The sequence below is a fragment of the Homarus americanus genome, unplaced genomic scaffold, assembly GCF_018991925.1.
Source record: "Homarus americanus isolate GMGI-L3 unplaced genomic scaffold, GMGI_Hamer_2.0 scaffold2224, whole genome shotgun sequence".
Classification (NCBI taxonomy): domain Eukaryota; kingdom Metazoa; phylum Arthropoda; class Malacostraca; order Decapoda; family Nephropidae; genus Homarus; species Homarus americanus.
This window is the reverse complement of record NW_024712260.1, coordinates 15,207-27,318: the sequence shown is the minus strand read 5'-3', so window position 1 is coordinate 27,318 and position 12,112 is coordinate 15,207. Positions and strand designations below refer to the sequence as shown.

General features: G+C 43.6%; 1 protein-coding gene across 1 annotated transcript in view; it reads right to left on the bottom strand.

The window, feature by feature from the left end:
* The window catches only part of LOC121859508 (octopamine receptor beta-2R-like), a 98,841-nt gene extending 92,624 nt beyond the window's left edge, over window positions 1-6,217 (bottom strand). The window contains exon 1 of the mRNA XM_042356368.1: window positions 5,098-6,217. The gene's annotated coding sequence lies outside the window, so the exon portion shown is untranslated. The remainder of the gene's footprint in view (window positions 1-5,097) is intronic.
* Window positions 6,218-12,112: the final 5,895 nt, after the last annotated feature.

The following is a 12,112-nucleotide window of genomic DNA, read 5'->3' as shown; positions in this document are numbered from 1 at the left end:
GAAGATCAGAGAGTAATAAACGTATAAATGACGGAAAACAAATGAAGATCAGAGTAATAAACGTATAAATGATGGAAAACAAATGAACACCAGATAAATATATAAACAAAAGGGAAAGCTCACATAAAGAATAGAAGAAAACAAAATAAACAATAACAGACTGACAAAAGAACCTTTGAAAATCCATTTTTATGTCGTAACTGAAGTGAAACTGTAAAATTGACGTAAGAGCCTTAGACAATCTTAGCTAAATACGAGTGTCTTTCCCATAACTTTATCTTATTGTACAAGTTATTAGATTGAGGATTAATGAACAGAAGTTGTGAGTTATAATTGATGATGGTGAAGAAGAAGGAGAGGAGGAGGAGGAAGAGGAGGAGGAGGAAGAGGAGGAGGAGGAAGAGGAGGAGGAAGAGGCAGAGGAGGAGCATGTGGTTGACCTACTTCTCTGATCTTCTTCCTCCTCCTTCTTCATTTCCTACTTCCATTCTTCTTCTCTTCCCTTTACCTTTCTCTCCTTCTATCCTTCCTCCTCTTCCTTATTCTACTCTTATTGTCTTCTTCCGATAGCCTCTCCTTCCCTCTTTATTCCCTCTTCCTTCTCCTTTCCCATTCTTATTCCTCCTGCCTTTCCATTGAACAATATCTCCTCTCTCCCTTTATTCATTCCTGTCCTTCGCCATTCCTTTCTCTCCCTCCTCCCTTTCCTTCTTCCCATTCCTCCCTCCCTCCCTTCCTTCCTCCTATATTCATCTCTCTTCCTGCCTATTCCCCTTCTTCCTATTTCTCATTATCTCTTTCCTCCCTCCCCTTCACCTTCCTCTTCCCCCTTCTTCCTTCTTCCTCTTCCCCTTCTCTTCTTCTGTTCTTTTTCCTTTAACGTTTCTCAATAACCTTCTCCTTCCCTCTCCCGTTGCTCTCAGAATTCGGAAATGAGAGAGAGAGAGAGAGAGAGAGAGAGAGAGAGAGAGAGAGAGAGAGAGAGATTACAGTTATACCTTGGCACGTTTAGCTCATAGATAGATAGATAGATAGACAGATAGATAGATAAAGATAGATAGAACGACTCGTGATCTGAAAACTCCCCAGATTCACTTGACTGACAAAAAACAATTCATTTCTAATCACATTTGTCATTAAGTTTCGTTGTTTATGGTAAAATAATAACACATCAGGAGGAGTTGTGAACGATAATGTAACATCTCCTTTTCTTTTCGTTCACGGGATACAGGAAATTAATCTGTCGTTGAATTTCTTGAAGTTGCTAGAATAACGATGACAATGACTAGATATTGAGGATCACCTGAAGATTAGACACCCCGTCACCCTGTCTTATTTCACCTGAAGATTAACCACCCCAATATTATCCTATTCTAACCCAACTTAACCTAACCTAAATTGAAAAAAATCGCTAAACTAACCTAACCTAACCTCCCCAGGTAACGTTAGAGAGGTTAATTATATCAGATGAAACAAACTTGGGGGTCTAAACTTCAGGTAATCTGATAACACGAAAAAATAAGGTTATGGAAACTCAATATTCTGTAATGGTTCAATCAATGTGGTTCAGTGACTCGATCTATCGGGTTCGGTGATTCATAAACCCTGGATTCGAAACTCATCACCAATAAGGTTTCGAATCCACAGTAAATGACCGATTACAGCCATATGTGTGTGTGTGTGTGTCTGTGTGTGTGTGTGTGTGTGCATATGTAAGTATATATGTTTTGTGTGTGTGTGTGTGTGTGTGTGTGTGTGCGTATGTAAGTATGTGTGTGTATTATATATGAATGAATGAAGAAAATATCTGTGTATATGGATAAAAAAAATAACTTACGAGGAATAAAATAATCTTCCGAGTTTTTTTCTTAATCTAGGGTTTTATTAAAGGTAATTTAATCTTATGGTAAACTAGTCCCTGTTGGTAATGGAAGCTTATTAATGTTTTTTAAAAGCTTTAATTATTAGTATTCATGTTTAATGTACTGTGTTAGGTGAGGTGACCATAGTGTAACAGCTGGACTCCTCGTGTGATGGTGAGGTGTTTATAAAGTCCCTTGATGTTGATGTTTATAAAGTCCCTTGATGTTGATGTTTATAAAGTCCCTTGATGTTGATGTTTATAAAGTCCCTTGATGTTGATGTTTATAAAGTCCCTTGATGTTGGTGTTTATAAAGTCCCTTGATGTTGATGTTCATAAAGTCCCTTGATGTTTGTAAATATAAGCATCAAGGGACTTTATAAACATCAACATCAAGGGACTCATTAACTCATTAACTAACTAAAACTAAACACAAATTAAATAACAAAAACAAAAACAATAAAAACAGCATAATTCTCACAAGGAAAGAGTAAAAAAATAGACATACTTGCCATACTTAATATATACATACACATAACATATACACACACACATACACAATATAAACTTTAAATGTTGTTATATATTTTCTGTGAAGGTCAAGATCTGAACATGCTAAGGTCATCAAGGGACTTTTTCATTATATTCTTCACTGTAATTCATTATATATTTATTGAGTGTGAGTTATTCTGTCTGTCTGTCAGTGTCTGTCTGTGTCTGTCTGTATGTATGTCCGTCTGTTTCTCTGTCACTCAGCTTCTCTTTTTCCTTCTATATCTCTTTTTTTCTCTGCCTGTCTGTCTTTCAGTGTTGTCTGTCTCTGTTTTTCCATCTCTTGCTGTCTATCAGTCAACCTTTCACTCTCTCTCCTTCCCTCCCCTCCTTCCGCCCCCCCCCCTCCTCTCCTCACAGGGACATAGCCATCCAAATTTTACAGTTCTCCCCTCCCCTCCCCCACACTCTCCGGCAGTGTTAAATCGACAGACAGTTTCCCGGTGACATGTTTGTGTGCATTCGATTTTGGACATGGAATGGAAAGCGAAATTGAATTCATTTACTCGGTTACAACGCGACAGTAACAAGTACAGGTTACAGGTTTGGGGGTTTGGTACAGGTTACAGGGATTGTGTAGTACAGGTTATAGGTTTGGGGGGAGGGGGGTAGGTTAGGTGGTTTGGTACAGGTTACAGGGATTGTGTAGTACAGGTTACAGGTTTGGAAGGAAGGGAGGTAGGTTAGGTGGTTTGGTACAGGTTAGGAACCCATAACCAGGCTGATTTGGTTTTGAGAGAGGAGGTGGGTTGGGTGGTTTGGTACAGGTTATAGGCATAGCGTAGTACAGGTTACAGGTTTAGGGGGGAGGGGAGGTAGGTTAGGTGGTTTGGTACAGGTTACAGGGATTGTGTAGTACAGGTTACAGCCATGGTGATGTGCTAGGGATTTAGATACAGTTTTCGGTACAGGTACATGACTATAAAAGGTACAGTAATAAGTAACGACACGAATACAGGTACAGTTACAAATATGTGTACCGTTACAGTCAAAAGTAAAGATAGAGATACAGGAATAAATATTAAGAAAGATACAGAGGCCTGCATACAGTTACAGGTACGGATACAGTAATATACAAGAATACAAAATTAAAAAAAAATATCACAGTGTTACCAAGACACGAATTCCCTTCCGCTAAGTGATTGAAATTACCACTCGCTTGTGCTTCCTCCTGCGGGATTCGAACGCGGGAGCTGACAGGGACTTAAGCCACTGACTGACCATGAGTATACGGGATGGTGGATGATAATGATGATGATGATGATGATGATGATGTATGGTGATGGTGAGTGATAGTTTCTGTAGGTTCCTATATAGTGAAGAAAATAAAACGCTGAATACATTTTGAATACATATATTTTTTCATTCAATCGCATTACCCGTCTCGTCAGTTCCTAAATTGGCGAAATGAAACGATTTTTTTTTTGGAGAGTCGAACGCATTACCAATCCCATGGCTTCCGAATTACCCAAATAAAATTATCATTATTTTTTGGGGGGGGCGGATTTGAAGAATTGAACGTACTTCCTGTTCCATGGTTTTAGAATTGACGAGAAATGAAATGTATTTACTATTTTTGTTTGAGAGTTGAACGCACCTCTCATCCCATCGCACCGAATTGACGTAAACAAAATGTATTGAATATTTTTGTTTGGGAGTTGAACGCACCACCACCACGGCTCGGGGGAAATGTAAACAAGAGTCCACAGAGATCGCAAATCGGTAAACGAGCCTAAAAAAAATATTAGTTAATCTTGCAATATCAGATGCGGTTTACGTGGGAAGAGGAGGGAGGAAAGACGACGGGGATTATTTTATTTTAAAGTTCATAATTACGTTTATGTTTTGAATTATATTTAGCTAGTCTATTTCTTGTCGTCTTTTGTGGCATAAGTGATCGATATTTTGGTGCGCTTATCACCATGTTGCCTGGAAAGAAGTATTTGATGGCGGATGAATTTTTAATCTACGTGAGATTTTTACAATTTTGTTTTTAATTTTTTAGATGTATTTGTGAATTTTTGATGCGTGAATATTTCGATTATGTGTGTGTGTGTGTGTGTGTGTGTGTGTGTGTGTGTGTGTGTGTGTGTGTGTGTGTGTGTGTGTGTGTGTGTGTGTCTGTGTAAAATTGCAAATGCAGGAAAAAATTCTGAATATATGTAAATTTCGATAATGTGTAAATCTCGATTATGTGTAAATTTCATATACATGTAAATCATGAGTTTTTGTAAATTTCGAAAGCGTGTAAATTTTTAAAGGGTGTAAAAAAATTGTACAAGTGAGTAAATCTTGGATGAAAAACATAGAGACTGAATAAAATAAATATAGGTTGAATTGTGTTAATGCGATGGAGTGATGCAAATTGGGTGATGCAAATGGGGTAAAGCAAATAAGGTAATGTAATATGGGTGATGCAAATAGGATGATGTAAATGGGGAGGTGGAGAGTGAATGAAAACAGTTGAGGAGAACAGTAGTGAAGTGAGAACAGGAACTGAGGAGAGTAGTGAGGACAGGTGATGAGGACAGGTAGGAACAGGTGAAGAGGACAGGTAATGAGGTGAGGAGAGGTGATCAGGACAGGTAAGAATAGGTGAGGTGAGGACAGGTAATGAGGACAGGTAGGAACGGGTGATGAGGACAGGTAGTGAAGTAAGGACAGGTAATGAGACTAAACTTACCTGGGAGAAGGTGGAGTCATCTGGCCGGTAGGAACTGAGTGGTAGTGAGAGCCATGATGAGTGTTGGGTCCTCTCACTCCCTCTCAATCCCTCTCACTTGCTGTGGCTCTCTCACTGCTTCACTCTCACTCAAGTATTCAGACCGTATCAACGAAATCCTCAGCTGAGAGAGAGAAAGAGAGAGAGAGAGTGAGAGGAGTGAGAGAGAGCGGTAGAGAGTAGGAGAAAGAGTTAACCTTCTGTATTTGTCAAGATACAGTATATAAACTCTTTATTTTGGGGGGAGAGTAATTTTCAACTGTAATGTTTTGTAACCTTGTACTTTGGTGAATCTCTGAGGCTCTTGGGAACAAATTACAGTGAACTGATTCTTCGACGCGCGTATCAGTAGAGAAACCGATTCACTGATTACTTATGGCTGTCCGTCTGTGAATTATTAAACAGAATGGAATGTCATATAATCCGCTTGTCACGTATTATGATCAGATTATAATGTTTTTTTTTTGGGGGGGGTTAATGTTTGTATATGATATTAACTAGAGAAATGGAATGGATACATTGTTGTTGTTTTATAGGTGAGCGAGAGGAAGGTAATTGCCTTCTGTAGCTGTGTTGGTCTAGTTTGGTGCGTCAGGGTAAACACCTCACGACGTATTCGACCTTCCCGTGGTAACTCATTCTTCTTCTTCTTCTCTCTCGAGGAATTGTTTCACTCACTGTATATGATTAAACTCACTATCACTGTTATGGCGTTCAGTTGCTGTGCGTGTGTTGACCCTCACTGTTCCAGATTGTCAAGAGGCAGATCAGGGAAAGATGTCTTGAGCGTTCACTTGCATTTTTTTTAACACGATCAACAATATAATTCACTTTAAACCATATCACCGTTTACTGTCGCGTTTGCTTTGATTCCTGTCTTCTCTACACACCAGGGAGCCATACCCAGCGGGCTCCTGAGGTAATAAAACGAGGTAAAAAAAAACAGGAGAGAGTTGAGGTAAGGAAGGAATGGGGAGAGACAACGGACGGCTGTGTGTGTGTGTGGAGTCAGGCAGGCAGAGTTGGGCCAGCCATGAGACGTCCGAACACCACCACACACCGGCACACACTGACGACGCTACTGGCACCCTACCCCTACCTCCTCCCTGGCACTCCCTCCTCCCTCTTGCTCGCACCACCACCTTCACACAACCTCCTGGCAGTGGCACAGATTACGCCCCGACCCAGCTATTGTCAAGAAGGGGAATCTTCGGGGCGGGGCGGGGCGGGGTGGGGTGGGGTGGGGTGGGGTGGGGATGGGGTAGGGTGGGGTAGGGTGGGGTGGAGCCGCTTTACTCCTGCTGTTGGTACTACTGCTATCAGTGCCTCTATTACTGCTATTACTGCTTCTCTTACTCCTGCTGGTGCTTCTGCTACTATTATCGTTGTTTCCGCCGGTCTGCTCCTGCTTTTGTTCCTACTACTGCTGGTGGTGTGTGTTCCCCCCTTCACACCAGACAGCAGGCGGTGTAGGTAGCGGTCAGCGAGGAAAGGGTCGCGTGTGTGTGTGTGTGTGTGTGTGTGTGTGTGTGTGTGTGTGTGTGTGTGTGTGTGTGTGTGTGTGTGTGTACTGTAGACATACAAACACACATAACAGACCACCTATTAGAGGCCAAGATGAAGTAATATGATACTCAGGTGTGCCCTAACTCTGGCTAATTGATCTTCAGGTGTCACAACCCCCCATTACTGCAGCCACAGGTGAACATTCCATACACACACACACACACACACACACACACACACACACACACACACACACAGGCACACACACACACACACACGTATACACACACACGCACACACGCATACACACACACGCACACACACACAATAATAATAACAATAATGTAACCTACACACGGATGAAGTGTCTTGTTATCGTCAAGTCTCTCTTCATTTCGTAAGTATTTAGAAGCCATTTATTTACAGTAGAATAATTAATTAGGTTCCACATGGAGATAATTAATACAAAAGAGATTATAGGAAATTATACCTCAACTATTACCAGGGCGAGGAGGGAGGGAGGGAGAAGAGAGGGAATGAGGGAGGGAGGGAAGGAGGGAGAGAGGAAAGGAAGGAAGGAGAGAAGGGGTAGGAAGGTGAGATATTGAGGGAAGGAAAGTGGGAGTAGAGAGAGAGAGAGAGAGAGAGAGAGAGAGAGAGAGAGAGAGAGAGAGAGAGAGAGAGAGAGAGAGAGAGAGAGAGATGGCAGGCAGGTAGGTAAGTTAGGATTCCAGATAAAACCCAAGGTAAGAGGATTCCTTGGAGAGGGAGCTCCAAGGAAGCCTCAACAGAACTCACCTGACGGACCCCCACCTGAGTGTTTCTCCGGGTAAAAATGAAACGAAGAAAGGAACAAGAATAAACGTGATAAACAAGAGATGATAAAACACAAGAGGAAGTAAATAAGTGGATGAATAATTGAATAAAAAAATAGAAAAGAGATGTATAATAAAATAGGAGTTAAAAGTAGATAAGAAATGATGATAAAAGGATGAAAAGAAAAATTAATAAACAAGAATGAAAGTTGATAAACAGAAAAAATATTAATCAAAATAATAGTTTGTTGAGAAAATTTAGAAAGTAGAATAAAAAGTATAATTTGTATTTTGTAGTTTGTTATTTAAGCTAAAATTACATAAAAGATTATTACAAGGTTCTTTGGTTATGTTTCCTTCCTCAATTATCCTGGTTTTTGCTTATTCTTCTTCTTCCTCTCCCTCACTCCCTCCTTCCTCCTTCATATAGACTGAAGAAGAAGAAGGAGAGGAAGGAGGAGAAGAGGAGAAGGATAGTGTGTCTTCCTCTCCCTCAATCCCCCTCCTCCTCCTCCTCCTCCTCCTCCCTCAATCCCCTTCTTCCTTGCATCATCATCTCCTCTCCTTCTCCTCATCAAGCAGGGGGAGCCAAGCATCAGTGGCACCTTATGAATGATTCAATTTTGGTGAAAGGTCGAAAAAACTTACATTCATACACAGAGTAAACAGTGTCTTTGTGTGTGTGTGTGTGTGTGTGTGTGTGTGTTTGTGTGTTTGATCTAGAAACATCATTTACCACCACCGACTGAATTTACAAGCTTCTTGCTTGTTGTTTTTTTTAGTTGTCTGTTTTGGGAAGAACTTTTATGCTGTTTTTTTATGTGTGTTTCCATTCGTGGTTTTTTCTTTTTTTTTCTTTTCTTAGATTTGAGTTTTGTTGTGGTTGTGTTTGTTGTGGTTGTGTTTGTTGTGGTCGTGTTTGTTGTGGTCGTGTTTGTTGTGGTTGTGTTTGTTGTGGTTGTGTTTGTTACTTTCTTTCATGTTTTTTTTCAGAATTAATAATGTTGTGGATTTATGGTCTGGGTATTTTTAATGGGATTTTGTTTGGTATTTTCTTTTTCTTCGGTGTTTTGTATAAGGTTTTTTGTTTTAAGAGTTTTAAGAGTATGTTGGAGACTTGTCTTTAAGGAGTTTCAGAAACACTTAACCTAACCTAACCTAACCTAACCTAACCTAACCTAACCTAACCTAACCTAACCTAACCTAACCTAACCTAACCTAAACCTAACGTAACGTAACCTAACCTAACCTAACCTAACCCCTCCAGGCAGTGTTAGAATATTTATAACCACCAGGTAAAATAAAGTTAGGGGGGGGTGTCTAATCTTCACGTCCACCGAGTCTTCTTCTCTTACCTCATATAATAAGACTCATCAGCCTCAACATAACTCTCACGTGTTAATTAAAGGATTGAGTCAGCAATCTATAGCCATTAAATATTAATTGAACTCTTTCTTCAGCTCGAGGGTATGAAAGGTAACAAGTGTCCTGGGATGTTCAAAGGTCATCAGAGAGTAGAATAACTTAAGGAATTTCGACCTTAATGCCGGATGTGGTTTAACACTGTTTAGTCCTCGCTGGTTGTAATTATAATGCAGCCGACATTCTGAACCCAAGGAAAAAAAACATTGAAGGGAAAAAATATTTCCCAGAAGGAGACTGTAACCCGAGAGGGAGGGGGGAGGGAGGAGGGGAGGGAGGGAGGGAGGGAGGGAGGGAGGAGGAGGGAGGGAGGGAGGAGGGAGGGAGGAGGGAGGGAGGGAGGGAGGGAGGAGGAGGGGAGGGGGAGGGAGGGAGGGAGGAGGAGGGAGGGAGGGAGGGAAGGAGAGGGAGGTTGGAAGGTAGTTGGGAAAGGAAGGAAGGAGGAAAGGAGGAAGGAGGGAGCCGAGGACTGTGAGGAAGATGTGGAAGGATTATGGAACGGAAGGATGAGGGAAAAAATAGAGAGGGAGTAAATCAAGAGGAAACGAGGGAAGAGGCATCGGGAAGGAGGAGGGAGGGAGAGGGAGGGAGAGGGAGGGGAGGGAGAAGGAGGACAGGAGAGGAGGGAGGAAGAAGGGAATTGTAAGTTGCTCGTAGAAAGTGAGAGGAAAATTTTGGTCAGGAGTTTTCAGTGAGTGAGGGAGGAGTGTGTGAGTGTGTGTGTGTGTGTGTGTGTGTGTGTGTGTGTGTGTGTGTGTGTGTGTGTGTGTGTGTGTGTGTGTGGACGTCTTCTCTCTCTTAATAACTATGACGCCTCCCTCATCTAACCTACCCACCCTCCCATCACCCTCCTCCCACCCTCCTCCCCATCACCACCCCTCATCACCACCCTCCTCCTCATCACCACCCTTCCCCATCCTCCCCCTCCCCTCCTACCCTCCTACCCATCACCACCTCCCATCACCCCCCTCCCCATCACCACCCTTCCCCATCACCACCCCTCCTCCCCCATCACCACCCTCCTTCCCATCACCACCCTCCTTCCCATCACCACCCCTCCCCATCACCACCCCTCCCACCCCTCCACCACCCCTCCCCATCACCACCCTCCTACCCATCACCACCCCTCCCATCCTACCCTCCCATCACCACCCTTCCCCATCACCACCCTCCCCCATCACCACCTCCCCATCACACCCCTCCCCATCACACCTCCCATCACCACCCTCCCCATCACCACCCCTCCCATCTCTCCCATCACCACCCTCCTCCCCATCACCACCCCTCCCCATCCCACCACCCTCCCCATCACCACCCTCCCCATCACCACCCCTCCCCCACCCTCCTCCCCTCCTCCCATCACCACCCCTCCCCATCACCACCCTCCCCATCACCACCCTTCCCCATCACCACCCTCCCCCCATCACCCACCCCTCCCCATCACCACCCCTCCCCATCACCCCTCCCCATCCTACCCCTCCCATCACCACCTCCCCATCCACCCCTCCCCATCACACCTCCTCCCCATCACCACCCCTCCCCATCACCACCCCTCCCCATCACCACCCTCCTACCCATCACCACCCCTCCCCATCACCACCCCTCCCATCACCCTTCCCCATCACCACCCTCCCCATCACCACCCTCCCCATCACCCCTCCCATCCCCCCCCACTCCCCACCTCCCTCCCCCCATCACCACCCCTCCCCCATCACCACCCCTCATCACCACCCCTCCCCATCACCACCCTTCCCCATCACCACCCTCCTCCCCCATCACCACCCCTCCCATCACCACCCCCTCCCCCATACCACCTCCCATCACCACCCTCCTCCCCATCACCACCCTCCTCCCATCACCCCTCCCCATCACCACCCCTCTCCCCATCACACCCCTCCCCATCACCACCCCTCCCCATCACCACCCTCCCCATCACCACCCCTCCCCCATCATCACCTCTCTCTCCCCCCCATTCAGGTATTTGACTTGGCCAACACAGTAAAAAACCCTACATGGGCAAATGAGGTTTATTTACATTGTATATAACCAAAAGACTGTCTATTGTGGGTTTCGAGCGTTTTAGAGGCGGTTCTCAGGTTGAAGGAGGTCAAACTTCGCCATTAACTTCCCCTGTTGGTGTTTTGTAATGGGATCAGATTGCGTTAAATGGTCATGATGTGGTGTTTAAGTATTTTCATTTTCAAGGATTTAATTTATTTTTGATGTTATTTGTATTATTTCTCTTCCTCTTATTTCCTTTTTTTTTATCTATTTACCTTTATTCTCTTATCTGTCTTCTCACTATTCATTATCTTCATCTCCTATCTTCCCTCACCTCTTCTTCTCTCTCACCTCTCTGTTCTTCCTTATTACCCCTCTCTTCTCACCCCTGTCTCTTCCCTCACTGCCTGCTTACCTCACCCCTCACCTCTCACTAGCTGATGGAGGTAAGTGAACTAGCGTGTTCTCCTCCCCCCCCCGTTAGACACTGCTCTCTCTCTCTCTCTCTCTCTCTCTCTCTCTCTCTCTCACACACACATATGAATCCAAATGAGAGAGAGAGAGAGAGCGTATGCCACACCGGACCTATAACTGTCAGCCCTGTCATTGGTAAGGGAAGTTCCTCACCAAAGTACAAAGTTAGTCACCCGGGGAGTCGAGGAACACGGCCCTGAAAGTCCCTTGATTGAAGCTTCTAGTAGGAGTTGATTGAGTTGAAATAGACGGTTGATACCTCATATGATTTCAATTCATTATTTCTACAGTAATGGTGGAGGTACAGGTAAGAGGTACGAAGAGGTACAGGTAAACGGTACATAGATGCATATACAGGTACAGGTGTAGTTTCAGGGGAAGATAAGAGTACAGGTACAGATACAATTACAGACGTAGTTACAATAAAACACAGTTACAATATATTACAAAATGACTACAGGAACAAAATGACTACACAGCGTTAATACACACCAACTGTACTACTTAATGTACAGAGAGAAAAAATATAGGCACGTATGACTCGGAACACTCTGGGGAAAGGAGCAAATGACGACTACTTATGTTTCCTTTTCATCATAAATTTCCCTCGAGTTTTTGGCAAATTAAATGTGGAATTTAATAACCAAAGAGCAACTTACTAGATGTAGGTACTATTTTTTTTTCCTAGCCTGAGCGTGGAGTTCATTCACCTGTGATTATATTCGATACTAGGGAAAAAAAAAGTTTCGTCTCTCAGG